This window comes from Thunnus maccoyii, chromosome 17, assembly GCF_910596095.1.
Source record: "Thunnus maccoyii chromosome 17, fThuMac1.1, whole genome shotgun sequence".
Classification (NCBI taxonomy): Eukaryota; Metazoa; Chordata; class Actinopteri; order Scombriformes; family Scombridae; genus Thunnus; species Thunnus maccoyii.
Genome location: NC_056549.1, coordinates 23335371 through 23351135, shown reverse-complemented (window position 1 = coordinate 23351135; position 15765 = coordinate 23335371). Strand labels below are relative to the sequence as shown.

The window sequence follows — 15765 nt, the reverse complement described above, 5'->3', positions numbered from 1 at the left end:
AAATGCCTCTTAACACACTGTCTATGTCACATGCACGCACACACACACACACACACACACACACATTCATCAGTACCATGACTATACGGTGACAGTGATCTCAATCCTCACATTAGTGTTTTGTCTACACAGCTGTTTCCTCCTCTGTCTGTCTGATGATTAGCAGCAGTAGTACTGGCGGCCCGCCATTATCTGGCATTTGCTGGACAATCGAGGTACACTCTACTGTAAACTGGTTCAAACCAGATGTGATAGTGAGCACATATACTAATCTGATACATTAAGTGATGTCCACAACAGTCAGGTGCCCAAATGATCATTGAAACAGGTTTTGCTCACTGTAATAATTCTTTCTGGTTCCTCTCATTCACCAACAAACACACACATACACACACACACCAATGGCAGTGGAGCTACCATGCAAGTCACTGGCCTAAGCATCAGGAGCAGTTGAGGTTCACTGTCTTGCTAAGGGACGCTTTGACACGTGAATAGGAGGGGCCAGGAATCAAACCGCTAACCCTACGATTAATGGACGACCCACTCCCCTTCCTGAGCCATTATTAAAGTATGTAGCATCTTATTCACACACTCTCCCAGTTGAAAGCATTGCTTAATGTTGGAGCTGTCAAAGGAGGGAAATCATGGAAGCGTTGAGTGCAGCTTCAACAATTAGTCGATTAATAATCGAAAAATCATTTTAGTCACTTAAGAATAAATTGAAGAATAAATGCCAGGAATTCTCTGGCTTCAGGTTCTCAAATATGAAGGCTTGCTGCTCGTCTTTAAACTGAATATTTTGGCCTTTGGACTGTTAGTTGGACAAAACAAGACATTTGAAGACATCACCTTGAACTCTGGGGAATTATATGACATCTTTGTACAGTTTACCGATATTTTATAAACAAATCAATTAATTGAGAAAATAATTGGCAGATTAATTGATAATAAAATTGTTAGTTGCAGCCCTAGTATTGGGGGAATGAGTGAAGACAGTCACATTATTGTGCTACAATACAGCTAAGTGAAACTACAAAGCCTGCTCGCTTACTTGAAAATTGAACTTTGTGGCAGATCTACGGCCTACATAGGTCTGGCAGTCTTGTGTCAAGGGTTTAGAAATGAAACATGAATGAAACATAGTTGCATGTGTTGAGTGATGAAAGGTTTAAACATTCCTCACATTATGTTTCATTATTTGTACCAGCTTTGTAAATGCTCTGTTACTGTATCACTTTAACATATTGTTGTGTGACTGTATATGCATGTGTTCTGTGGCATGGACCATTGTATTTTCTAGTGATGGATTGGTACTCTGATTGGCTAAACTGCCACAGACTATGTTAAACATAACTTTGCATGCTCATTTTCTTTACACACCAGTTACTGATCCACTGCTGGTACGAAAAAGCCTCTTATCTGTTTTTTAGCCACGTTAGTGACTCTGAGTTTGAGTGAAATGTCTCTACACGTATTGGATGGATTGCCATAAAATTTGAACATTCATGTTCCCGTCATTGTAATAACTTAAGTGACCCTTTAACTCTTCATTTAGTGTTATTATCGGGTCAAAATTTTAATGCTAAATGCTATTAAAATACCATTTTATCACATGGACGTTAGCATTAAGCTCAAAGCACCCCTCTAATCACCATAATGAGAGAATCCAATAGCCAGGATGCCTTTTCAACCATATTTTCTGTATTTAATAAGGAGAGCAAACTCATGTCACCAAAGTCACATACTATACCAAACGCTCATACATGAAATTACATTCATTTCTTCACTACAGCCCAAAACACAGATATTACAATATTTTAAAGTGTTATCCCAGGCCACTGTTTAAAAATAAACCAGCTTCTGATGAGAGAGACCCTTGCTTCTTGCCTCCTCTTCCCTTTCTTTTCTCCTCTGTGCGTAGTAGAAATCCCTCCCTTTGGCTGTAAACTTACTGACCCTCTTTGCTGCAGCGGTAGTGCTCATCTCTGCATTGACTCCTTCTGTGGAGAAAAATCAATAAGCAAGGGTCAAAACAGGCACTGAAGGAGGAAGGAGTATTGGTAACACTATAAAACCATCAGCACAGGATTTATTGAGAATGCAACCGTGGTCTCAGCACAAAGTATTGTGCATCGTGTTTGTGTGTTAACTGCTGTATAAGAAAACTTATTAGCTTGATCCAAATAATAATAATACTGATTCTAATGTCAAATATTAAAGAGCTTGAATAAAACAGATAAATGTTGAGAAAAAAGGATGCATAAAGACTTGAACTGCAGTTAGATTCATTAACATTTTGAATATACTAAATTCAAACACACACACACACACATACACAAGAAACCTCTGATAGGCCTAATGTGAAGACATAAGCCTTTCCCCTTTCCACACATGCATCTCACCTCTCAGCACTCTCAGCCCTCATCATGAATGTGCCGCCACGGAGTATCTTTGGCTCCACGCCTGCTGGTGTCCATGCCGCGCTCAAGCTCCTTATCAGGTGTCAGATGCGGGTTTGATGTCACTGAGGGCCTGTTCATTTCCCTTCACACTCTGCTTTTTGAGCTTTATTACATGGAACAAATAACAAATGAAAGTATGGCACTCATCACTAATCGCCGGAGGAAGTGTATCACTTTTGTTATTAGAGTATATAGATCAAAGAAAAAATGGTTTAAAATTCATTTTGGATTTTAAAAAAGGGGGGTTTATTTTAATTAGTTTTCCCAGTTCCTGTTTTTTTTTTTTTTTTTACTTTTTCTACACTTCGTTTGCAGTGTTACCTCTACTTTCTCCTCATAATGACATCAGATTGTTTGCACATGCCCACAAACGGCCATCTGTTCCATAGTCTTTGTTGCTTAGGTTGTTCCTTGGGTTGTTGGTGTTGTCCACTTGCATAATTCAGATTGGAATCGGGCTCAATCATGTACGGATGTGTTTGTGAAGTTTCCATTTCGAGTAATGTTTGTTTACATGGCCTCCAGGTCACGAGAATCAGAACTGAGGGGCTGCATAAAGGAACAGTAGAAGATAAATAAGGAGTAAATTCTGCAAAGATACACCAGTAGAGACCCAGAGTAAAAATATAGACCTGGATTTGTGCATGATACATCCCCTTTAAGCAGTGTAATGCTGGTAGATGGGCAGCAGCGACGCTTTGCTTTTGAGGCTAATGCTAGTGTAGTTTAGCTGAAAATGCACGGTCCTGAACTGTCTGCAGAGCTTGGAAAGTCCCATAGCCAACCGTGGGAACATAGGACATGAAAGCCAGGATAAGTGAATGAACAGTTCAGATGCAAAGTTGCCTCCTCGACATTATTGGCAATTAGCGGCTGATAAGTGGGCAGGAAAGGCAGCAGACAGTGTGTGAATGTCACCAGAGAGCATGGAGATAAACAGACATTTGCGCAGTGGTCTGAGAACATGAGGATGAAGAGCTGATGCTGTCACCGTAAAGTTAATCCAGGAGGCAGCGGATAAGCAGGGTTTTAACATATACAGTTAATATATGTGTAGCTACTGCTATCAAACATATACCACCTAAGATTAAATCAGTCAAACTGAGTCATATTCAACCATATAACCAGCATGTGAGACTTTACACTATATCAGACAGAATGCAAAGTGACTCGTCCTGTAGATATTTCCCAAGACATGTCACCAAGCACTCAGGAAGTGATGCATTTCTGCAGTTTGGTATAAATAGAAGAACTGGGCACTTAGCATGAATGAACAAAGCTACTGTAAGAGCTTTTATTAACAGTTACAGTCCATTATCTTGCTTGTCAGTTTGGTAAGATTAGAAAGGAAACATATCATTTCCTTTGACATAAGTCCTGAGATAAACTTCTGCCTTTGTGTGCTCCAAATATTGTGTCTTAACTAATGTACTGGCCACACTTTGATTTTTAAACTGATCTCAGAGCAGTGTAATGCAAAAAAAACATCAGCGACTGCTTAATACCAGCTAAAGCTTAAAATATTTCCTGCACTCTATATACTTTAATTCTTCACAGCAACTCAAAGGGCCTACAGAAAATGAAGCCTAAGGAACTATTTCATTTTCTGGTACTGAAAGAACCAATAGCTATCTTCACTGGATTCATCTTGAAGCTACAGAAAGACCATTGTGGACTCAAAAATTTATGAAAAAACGAGTTGTGTTGCAAACATAAACGGTTACAGTCTTTGATACAAGGAATTGAATGATTGACAAAGAGATTAAATTCTACAAATTGATTATTACTATAGCCAACTATCCAGCTAGCTAAAACACAGATAAAATTGGAGAATAACCAGTAGAGTTGCAGATGACTGATGCAGCTCAAATATCTGGGACTTACTTGAAACATCTAAGGATTTCTTGGACCCAAAAAGTTCTCACAATGTCACTGCCTATCAGCTCATAATTGACAAGCGCTGCTGGATAGCTATTTAAAAATCATCAAATATGTTCTATATGGCACAAATGCAGAGAGAAACATACAATCAGGACACACATATAGTGGATGTAAAATATATTGTGACTGAAAATAATGGAAGAAAAACTACTCTTTGATTTTGGAACTGTACAGAAGCCTGCCTGTGGAGGGCAACAGAGCCTCAAGTTTAAACCCATATTTTACCCCCTTCTATTGAACCATTTTTGTTAAGAATGTATGAGTAATACAAAATTGGATCTTTGACAGCTATGTCTTTCGTCCAACTGAATGCATGACGTCTTATGGCCGTAAGATGAATGGAGTGCGCTTTTGCAAGAACGGATCTGTGAATGACAAATCCTCACTTCCTCTGAGGATTTGTCAAGGTGTTTGGACCACATGCCAATGTGGCTTACAGTATATAGATGATAGAGTTAGTGGTCACATTGTCCAGAAGTTGTTTTTCTGTAGTGATAATGGTCTTACTAACAGATTTGGAGGGTATGTCGAGCTATTTTCATTAGGAACAGATTAGTTTTGAATAACAGGTTAGATATACACTCATAAACCTCATTCAGGCTGGCAATCGTGATCATCGGGTGGAATTTTCTCCCTCCCTTTGATGTTTCTCCAAGGGTGACTATTTATACAGCCACCACCACTTGTTGTCTGGAAAGTGCAAGCCTCTGCTTCTACGTAGATTCCCGCTGTACACAAGCATATAAACACGGCCGGGCTCAGAACGCTGCCCTCCTTATCGACAGGAACCCAAAGTTCCTCCAGTGGAAATGTCTTTGTTCCCCCTCGGCTGCCACACAATGAGCGCGACTCTCTGGAGTCGGCTGAAGGCACTGCGAGCGAAGGCCTTTACTCATTCCACACATAGCAAAGCGAAGGCGCTGACCTTGGCAAGAAGCTATTAAAATTGTTCTCCCCCGAACACGCATATGAAAAGTCACCTTGGCAGTGGCACACAAAAACACACTGTTGTATGCAACAAAACACGTTTCAGGAATAGCTTCAAGCTAAAAAAAAAAAAACAAAACAAAAGGAAAGATACAAATTAGAAAGACCAGAGGTACTTACAGTGTCTATGTATCTATCGATCTATGTGTCTGCCTATCCATCTATCTACAGTATGTTTTCTTCTGCTGACCATATCGTTTGGCATCCACCTATGATATCATGTTGTATGTATTTAACATTTCATATCAACCCATCTATCTCCCTCTCCATGGTTTCTACCTATTCATCATACAGTAACTGACCACAGTATTTGCCTCTCTATCGACTAGAAATGCACCAATTATAATAGCTGGTTTCTGCTCTCAGTTGCATTCATTCAGTCATGGCAGGTTGCTGAGTCAGTTTTTTAATGCCACAGCAATCCCTGATCTCATGTTACAAAATGATTCTAATGAATTCCAAGCAGTGGGGAATACTGATTTATAAGGCTGCAACTAACGATTATTTTCATTATTGATCAATCTGTCCATTATTTTCACGATCAATTGATTAATTGTTTGGTCCGTAAAATGTCTGTAAATGGTGAAAAATGTCGATCGCTGTTTCCCAAAGCCCAAGATGATGTCCTCAAATGTCTTCTTTTGTCCTGACCAACAGTTCACAACCCAAAGACATTTAGTTTACTGTCATAGAAGACTAAAGAAACTAGAAAATATTAAAATTTGAGAGGCTGGAATCAGAGAATTTGGACATTTCCATGTTAAAAAAAAGACTCAAAATGATTAATCGATTATCAAAATAGTTGGCGATTAATTTGATACTTGTTCTGACATGTATGACCCTCTGCCAAGTACAAGGCGGCACAGCTGCATGACAGATTCAGCAACTCAGGCCCTGGAGAATGTTTAACCTCCTACATACAGTACAGTATCAGCAGAGTCAGACAAACACACGCACATGGATTTTCCCTAATGACTTGCCTCACGGCAGCAGTCAGTCGGGGCTCCACAGAGGATGAAATCCTGTTACAGCTGGCTTTTCATGATGCCTTTAACCGCATTACACTCCCCTCTCAAGTCTAGATCCAATTTCCCTATCAAACGAGCTAGCACACACAGCTACACTGTGACAAGGCTGCCTGCCTTTAATGTCATAAAAAAACAAAGTATGTTTTTCTTCTTTCTGGTTCTCCAGTGGCCGGACTCTCTGGGTAGATGGGGACAGGAACTCTGTCAGACAGATGAGGGAGGAGGAGGAGGGAGCGGTGGGTGAGTGGATAACTCACTTGTCTCTGGTGTATGTTTGTGTGTGTTTGTTCTCATAATAATAGTAAAATGATGAGGAAAATCCTCTTGAGTGAGAACATTTTGTCACCTCACCTGTTCAATTATGTTGTTTAGGAACAGGGCTTGGGTTAAGGGTAACAGTAAGGATGTGAATAAGAAAAACAATATGTTGAGGGTGAAGATGTCCTGTTATGAAGGGGTTAAAGGAAAAAACACTTGAATCTGGCTTTAAATACATAAACTAATATCATTGTCTTACAATTTATCTTGCCAAGTTTTCTTACATGAAATGCAGATGCTTCCAGCTTCTCAAACATGAGCCATTTTTCGCTGTGTTTTTTCCTGAAGTGCTTTGCCACAATCATGGAATGAAAGTCATGATTTTCAACACACTGCAAATCCACAGTTTGTTCTCTGAAAACATTAAATGCATTTCTTGTTGCTTGACCCAGTGGTGCATTGACTTTGCATTGGTAACCAAATGGATTACACTGCTTTTCTAATGGTTTGCATTACTCTGAAGCACTTTTACCAAACATGCTCATTGTGAAAATCCTCACATGCAAAATAGTGTACCCAATTATCATAACCATCCAAACATAAATGATTCATATTGTCAATAATCCACCATTGTAGTAATGTCACAAGAACTTATAACAGGTGAATCTTTAGACTCAGTGAGTTAGTTCACAGATTAAGTGATGATGGTAATCATTGGTTGCAGATCTACAATATTTCTAGAAACTCAGACATATTTTCAGATTCAAGATCAAAGGTAAACCATTCAAGGAGCAGGGGCTTCTGTCAAGACTCCCAATTTTGCACCAAAGGTCAATAATCATTCAGGAAGAAAGTGATCATACATGGGTAGGACTGCAACTAACAATTATTTTCATTATCGATTAATCTGCCAATTATTTTCTTGATTAATTGATCATTGGTTTTCTTCTATAAAAAGGTCAGAAAATCATGAAAAATGTCCAACATAATTTCTCATAGTCAAAAGTGAGACCTTCAAATGTTGTTTTTTCATCCAACCAAAAGTCCCAGACCCAAAGATATTGAGTTAAAATAGTAGCCTATTGGAAGTATTAAATCAACACATTTGAGAAGCTGAAACCAGCAAATTTTTTAGCATTTTTGTTTGAATAATTACTTAAACCATTATGCGATTATCAAAATAGTTGCCAAGTAATGTTCTGTCGATCAACTGATCTTTGAATTGCCTCATTGTTGCAGTTCTAATACAGGGGCATTCATGTCTGGTCAGGGACCTCTGTTGCATGTCATTGCCTATCTACTCCTCTATACCTCTACACCGATAAGACAATTTGATCATATCACAACGAGATTCCTCTGAAAATCATTAAATAATAATGCTGAATCATAAGGGCCCAACAAAGGTTTTACTGTTGCTGTTTATAAATAATAAATAATAAACTGAGGAACTGGTTACATGGGATGAGCAGTGAAGAGATCCCTGAGATTCTTTTGATTCTACCAATTCTATACTGTTTATCATTAATGAACCTACAACAGAAATTTACCAAGCTTCCAATCAAGCTTCCAGTGATGAAAAGCTTGATTATCTGTAGTTAGGTGCGTTTTTCTTCCGCAACCCCCCTGCATATAATAATTATCAAGTAAAACTGACATAAAGACCTATAAAATAGCAAAATCAGCTTTACTGAGAGCCAGTGATCTTTCAGGGAAGGTGGGTCCATGGCAGGTCATATTACCCCTCCCCCCTGGTCCCAGCAGCAGAGAAACTGTCTGTCTATTGGAGAGGATGCTGCAGCATCGGCCACATGTTCGTCTGCAGGATAAAAGGCCTTCCTTATCAAGTCAGCTGTCACATCGGGCACCTTGCCAAGCAGTAACATCCATCCACTCGCTATTCCCAGCTTTGTCCTTATTGCTCAATGCCAACGCAGAGTCCTCTCATGACCTCGTACAACCTCAATTTAGAGATTTCCTCCACAATCTGATGGCTACCAACACAAATACACAAAATTTAGACTAATCAGTTTGAACAAAGGTGAAATTATTGAGCATCTCTGGTGGGTCCTTACATGAGGGGATGAAAATAGTTGCAACCAAATGCAACGAAGGCCCATGATCCCATAGAGCCTTAATGGATGAAAGGGATTATTGGACCTAAAGAAGGTAATCAATAGTCTTTACGTGGGACTTTCCCTGTAACTTTCCATTATCCTTTCATTTAGTCATTGTAATTGAACTGATTGACTACAGATGGAGTTGACCCCTGATCAGCTGTCAAAGGTCACGCCTGTCAAGTGTCAAGTTGAGAGAATTGATTAAAGGATCGAATGGATTTCTGATTAATTGATTCTCTCCACCTCCCCTCAAACACAGAAAGAAGAAACATTCAAACATTAATCAGCTGGTGAATGCATTGCTTTTTGAAATCAGGACCTTGATATTTTTTTGTGATATCAGCTTTTTTCTTTTTAAAATTTTAGGCAGAGCAAGGCCAGTTTGCATAGCACATTTTAACAACAAGGCAATTCAAAATGCTTTACATAAAACATAAAAGGCATCAAGCAACACGAGGCAATATAAAAAGACATTTAAATACCATTAAAAAGAGTTAAATTGGAATTTAAAATAAGCTAAAATAGAACAAGACATAAAACAGTGCAGTGTAAGATATAAATCAAAAGCCTCAAATTTGATTTAAAAAAAGGCAGCAGCAAACAGAAAAGTCTTCAGCTGTGATTTAAAAGAACTGAGAGTTGCAGCAGACATGCAGTTTTCTGTGAGTTCGTTCCAGATATGTGGAGCATAAAAACTGAACACTGCTTCTCAATGTTTAGTTTTGACTCTGGGGATAGAAAGCAGACCTGTCCCAGACAACCTGAGAGGTCTGGATGGTTCATAACGTAGCAGCAGATCAGAAATATATTTTGGCCCTAAACCATTCAGTACTTTAGAAACCAAAAGCAGTATTTTAACATCAATTCTTTGACAGACAGGAATCCAGTGTAAATATCTGATGGAGCAGCAGCGTTCTGATCGGTTTTTTAGGGAGACCTGTAAAGACACTGTTACAGTAATTGAGTCTACTGAAGATATATACATGGACAAGATTTTCAAAATCTTGCTGAGACACAAGTCCTTTAATCCTTGATATATTCCTTAGGTGATAGTAGGCTGACATTGTAATTGTCTGAATGTGGCTTTTGAAATTCAGATCTGAGTCCATGACTATACCAAGATTTCTGGCTTGGTTTGTGGTTTTTAGCATTATCAATTGAAGCTCGTTCTTCCTTGGCTCCAAAAACAATTACAGTTTTATCTTTAAATGAATGATGAAATGAAGAAAATTCTGGGACATCTAATCATTGATTTGTTCAATGCACTTACTCAGTGCTTGTATTGGACCATAGTCCCCTGGTGATATGGTTATGTAAATTTGTGTGTTGTCTGCATAATTATTGTAACATATTTTGTTGTTTTCCATAATCTGAGCCAGTGGAAGCATGTAGATGTTGAACAGAAGAGGCCCCAGAATGGAGCCTTGGGGAACTCCGCATGTCATTTTTGTCTGCTCAGATATATAATTACCTATAGACACAAAGTAGTCTTTGTCCTTTAAGTAGGATTCAAACCAGTTTGGTACTGTGCCAGAGAGTCCCACCCAGTTTTCCACTCGGTCTATTAGTATGTTGTGGTCGACCGTGTCCAATGCAGCACTGAGATCCAATAATACTAGGGCTTGGCGATAATTGAATTTTATTTTCAATTACGATTACGGCTTCCAACGATTATGGAAACAAGATCATCAAGATAAAACGATTACTGTGCCGCATTCCGTTTCGCATGATGTTCTCGTTTTGTCTTATGTTATAATCCCAGCACATCATGTGTCAGAGCAGTCGGACAGTGCAGTGAGAGACAGACAGAGCGGAGCTCTTCCTCACAGAGCAAATATGTCTGAATTTAGCAGTCAAATTTTCAGTGGTGGAAACTGACTTACTTAGATATTTACAGGCTATTTTGTTTTAGTTTCAGTCAGACTTTGGATGCTATTATTTTAGAAACGAGGACACTTCGCTCTGTGTAATGATCTCTCCTTTCATCCAGCCACTTGGTACCATACTTTCTCTGTCTGTAGTTTGTAATTGTGCACATGCTTACTTGTAAAAAGCTGATTAGTAACCTGGTTACGTGTTTACATGGCAGAGAAAATCGGTGTTCTCCAGGGAGTAAAATCTACCTGTGGGAACCAGGTTTCTCTAATCCCATACTCGGATTACAGAAAGCAGGTTTCTCATTCACATGACAGTTAAGAAATCAGCTTTCTAGAGAAAACCAACTGTAACCTGGATACTAAAGTGCATGTAAACACATTGCAGGATAATACAAGTCAATGATTTCTGTCAAACCTCTTGTATTTCTCAGAGTACCATGATGAATGATCATTTTCGTATCGATCACTCTCCACACAACATGCATCTTAACAATCACTACAATAATAGGATCTCAATTATTTTGGTCTAATTTGTTTTATATATTCTATGTTTAGTAGTTTTCAGTAGGTTGTGGAAGTACACTATAACATGGTTAATCTTATTTATTTTGATCAAATTTATTATTGATCTATTTATTATTTTTATATTATTTGTTTAAATATGTGTGTTTATATATTGTGCATTTATTTTATGTATTTATCTCATTTTTTATCATTTATTTTTTATTTGTTTTTCAGTTGAAATTATATTTGAAGTTCAAGGAAATCCACTATTAAAGAGACAAATTTTATTAAAAAGTTCAATAAATAGGCTTACATGATGTTTCCAAAGTCAATGAGTAATTGTGTTAACTAATTGTGATCTCAATATTGACCAAAGTAATCGTGATTATGATTTTTGCCATCATCCAGCAGCCCTAAATAATACTAAGACTGAGTTTCTGCCACTGTCTGTGTTTAAGTGGATGTAATTGAAGATATTAACGAGAGAAGTCTCAGTGCTGTGGTGTGGTCAAATTTCTGACCGGAAAATATCACAACAGTTCATTAACAGTCTTATTAATTAACATTTAATAAGAATAATTTCAGTTTATTTGGGTTGTGCATTCATCAAATACGAATGCAACCAACAATTACCTTATCTTGAAATGTCAGATAGGGGACTAATTGTAAAAAAAAAAATAAAAATAAAAATGCCTGTTATAATTCTCCACAATCCAATAAGATGTATGTCTTGCTCTGTTCGATGAATAGTCCAAAATCTAAATGTATTACATCTATTATCAAAGACAATCCAAAAAAGCTTCAAATCTTCACATTTGAGAAGCTGCAATCAGCAAATTTTTGGCATAATTTCTTACTTTTTTTATTATTTATTATTTAATTTATTTATTATTTATTCAATTATCAAATGTAGCATACTATATTCAATACTTATTCATTCAAATTGTTAAATGTGAAGATCACTTAATTCAGAGCTGAACTGAGAACATTTAAGAAATATACTGTAAGGCTGTGTAAGAGGAATGCTGGAAGTTCACGCAAGCGTTTTGCTACCAATAAAATGCCCTTGAGCAAGGCATCAAGCCCATGCACGCTGTAGATGAGCTGCTCATAAAAAGAGAATTCTGGGCATGACTGCAATAAACTGTTAACATGTGAACAAAAGCTACTGCTGGAAAACATTTCTTCCATTCTCTCTATTTTGTGGAATAAAGTCTCAGTAACTGTGTGGATCAGAGCGATAGAAGAGACATCAGCAAAGTTAAAGTAGGATTATGCTAATATGCTCAATCATTTTCTCTCCAGCATTAGTTTTTGAACATAATGGCTCACCTACACTTGACATGGCTCAAGGCAACAAACATATTTCTGTGACAAGCCCAAACCAATACCGGAATGTGTGACTTTACAAAATCACACTCATTCATTATTTGCTAATTCATTATGAATCAAGTGAGTCAAGGCTGAGTCACACTGTAGGGGAAAAAAAAATCAGCTCAATGGCTCACTTAAAAAAATAAAAATCTGTGTTTGTAATCCTCACTAGCATTTACACTGCTATGGATGATTACAAAATAATCTCCGCTGAAGGTTGCTTGCTTTGGAGCTTTTGATCGTATCACATGTTCTTCAACAGCAGATGAAATTTCCATCAAATTACCATATTTTCTGAGTACTATGCTAACAGTCCGTCAGCTGTGTGACTGGTCTGTAAATGTGTGTTTTTATAAATTAACCTATAAACCGACATGCGTAACCGGTCAAAAATATTCTTGGTGGTTAACAGATTGACGGTTAACCATTGACATCCCTATTCTTGACCTTTCGATCATATTGCATGATCTTTGCATGAGCTTTCAACCAACATGGACGAGAAGCCCTTAATGTGTTCATCTGTGATTTCCAACAAGTCTTCCAAATGAAACGACAAAATAAGTTGTTTGCCCATGACCTCCAAAAAAACACTGTAAGTGTTTTCTGATCTGACACCCTTATCAACGGGATGATGCTTGTTTAAAAACTGCCAAAATAAAACTGTCGTCTCTTATCTTACACAATTAAGGTTTGGTTAGGTTCAAGCACAAAACCAAGTTGGTTAGGGTTGGAGAAACATTGTGGTTTGGGTTATGATTGATACTTTGTTAGGGTTAGTGGACCTTCTTTGCCATGGTTACAATAACAACAACTTGGTTAAGGAAAAATCATGGTCACGATTAAAAGAAACCAACGTTGACTGTCGGAAGGAAACAGGAAACAAACAGCAGTCTACTATGGTAAAGTCTGATGTTTGTTTAACCATCTGTCCATTTACATGTTTACAGGCACATTAAATCTGTAGTATACACAGTTTTTTATCCATCAGTTTTTGCAGTGTTTTTGTATGATAGCTGACCATAGGGAGTGACAGGAAACTTTGTTGGAGATATAAGAAAATGCCCTGGGACATTATGGTTACATGGTATGTGGCTTACTGTAAAGCACTAAGCCATTGCTTCTGTGGAAGACTGGCCAAATGTACACAAAGTAATGTCCCATTGATAATACCACCAAAAATACAATGAAGGTAAAGAGCGGGGGGAAAAAAAGTTCTTAAGTTTCAGTGATTTAACACATAACTAAAATATTAACATTAGACATCAGGTTTTCATCACAGTCTGTTTACATCAAATAGCAACCAATTATGTGTTCATTGCTGTTGCTATGACTGTCCGCCTACATGTCAACTACAAAACAAGATGCAGCTAGTTGTCTGTTCTCTATGGAATATTGAAAGGTGAGTAGAAACAGATCGACTGACTGTGCACAAAAAAGTAAATTGAGGGTATAATGTTTCTTTTAAACATCCTATCATGTGCTCTTTTCCATGGTAACTTTCAGAGTATTCTGATAACTTACATTTCTTATATATAGGTCTGTTTTGGTTGGGGATGTGAAGATAGACCAATTCACCCAATAAAAAAATAATACTTATGTCCATAACAAGGATGAGTGTACATCTAGAATACTCTATGCATGTAACAAAACCAGTGGCCTGTGATAAATACATAAATGTCAAGCAGCAAATACTGTACAATGTCAATACAATGTTAGAGAGCTGGTTTACAGCATGCCATTAGAAAAAACCCCAAAACAAGAGCAACAACTTGGGGGAAACATGCTACAAAATCAAAATAACGCTGTAAATCAGCAGCATGAAAACACTATAATGCACCTGCCAAATAACAACCAGAGGAGAAATAAACTCAGCCACTGCTAAATTTGCATTGGCATCACAATCAATATAAAATGCAAATGCTGCCCATGAAATGGCAGCAATAAAACTGCTAAAATAAGCAGCAAAGACAGAAGCACAACTGCCAGAGAACAACTAGACAGTCATTGTTAGCTTACAGACATTAACTCACTGATATTTCCAAGCCCATAAATACGACTGAGCAGAGCCAGGACATTGACTTTGACATTGAATTCAGCACAAGCAGCGTGTACTTACACTTAGTGAAGTTGGTGAAGTGAAGTGAAGCATCTCAGCAGAAAGTAAATCCAGCAGGACAGGCAACTAAATGAGTAGTAAGCTAGCTAGCAGCATATCATCATAAATGTGATTATTTATTTGAAGCAGCGGTGGTCGCAGCATATATTTAGTAAATATTATTTACAGTAATGTTACAGAATAGTTAGGAAGCAGTCAGCCTAGCAAAGAAAAGAAATGACAGCACTCTGACAGCTTAAATAGGCCGCTCTTTAGCAAAGGGTGCGTTTGTTTATTTGTTGCAGGAATACAGTATGTCACGTGACCTGGCTCACAGCCCTAGCTACAAAACATTTAACAAAAAGATTACACTTTCACAAACAGTGTCCTGTTAGCCAGACAGATAAAGTTTCAGTGTTGTTGGCAAAGAATGAGTTTGTGTTTTTAAAAGTTAAGAATGTAGAGCTGATTAGTTGATAAATCAATTAGTTGTCAAATATATTAAATTAATTGGCAACTACTTTGATAATCGATTAATGGTTTGGAGATATTCTGTGAGAAAAAAAATCTCCAAATTCTCTGGTTCCAGCTTTTCCAATGTGACTATTTTCTGGTTTCTATGACAGTAAACTGAAAATCTTGTTGTTGGACTGTTGGTCGGGACAAAAGAAGACATCTGAGGACGTCTTCTTGGGCTTTGGCAAACAGTGATCGACATTTTTCACAATTTTCTAGACCAAACAACTAATCGATTAATCAAGAATAATTGACAGATTAATTGATAATGAAAATAATCAGTTGCATCCCTATATGAATGCAACATTTACCTCCATACTTCAGATAACGCTACTCTCTCAGAGCCACTACACACTGTCACTTTGCACAAATACTCAAGCTTTTAGTTGTTTTTTTTGTACTATACATACTGTAACATGTTTCAGTGTAGCTCTTGAGGGTATTTTACACTCCCTAATGTCACTCAGGCTGGGAGAGGTGCAAATTGACCTTGCATATCACTGTGCAGGGTGTTGGGTTGCACTGCACACTGTCACTTGAGCGTGCACAAACAGACATGCATGGAATATGTAGCAGCAAACATAGCAAGGAAAACTACACGATAAG

At 37.8% G+C, this 15765-nt stretch overlaps 1 protein-coding gene across 1 annotated transcript in view; it reads right to left on the bottom strand.

Annotated features, from left to right (window-relative positions):
* The window catches only part of esr2a (estrogen receptor 2a), a 57976-nt gene extending 43045 nt beyond the window's left edge, over nucleotides 1-14931 (bottom strand). Inside the window, exon 1 of the mRNA XM_042390329.1 lies at nucleotides 14665-14931. The gene's annotated coding sequence lies outside the window, so the exon portion shown is untranslated. The remainder of the gene's footprint in view (nucleotides 1-14664) is intronic.
* Between the last annotated feature and the right edge of the window lie 834 nt (nucleotides 14932-15765).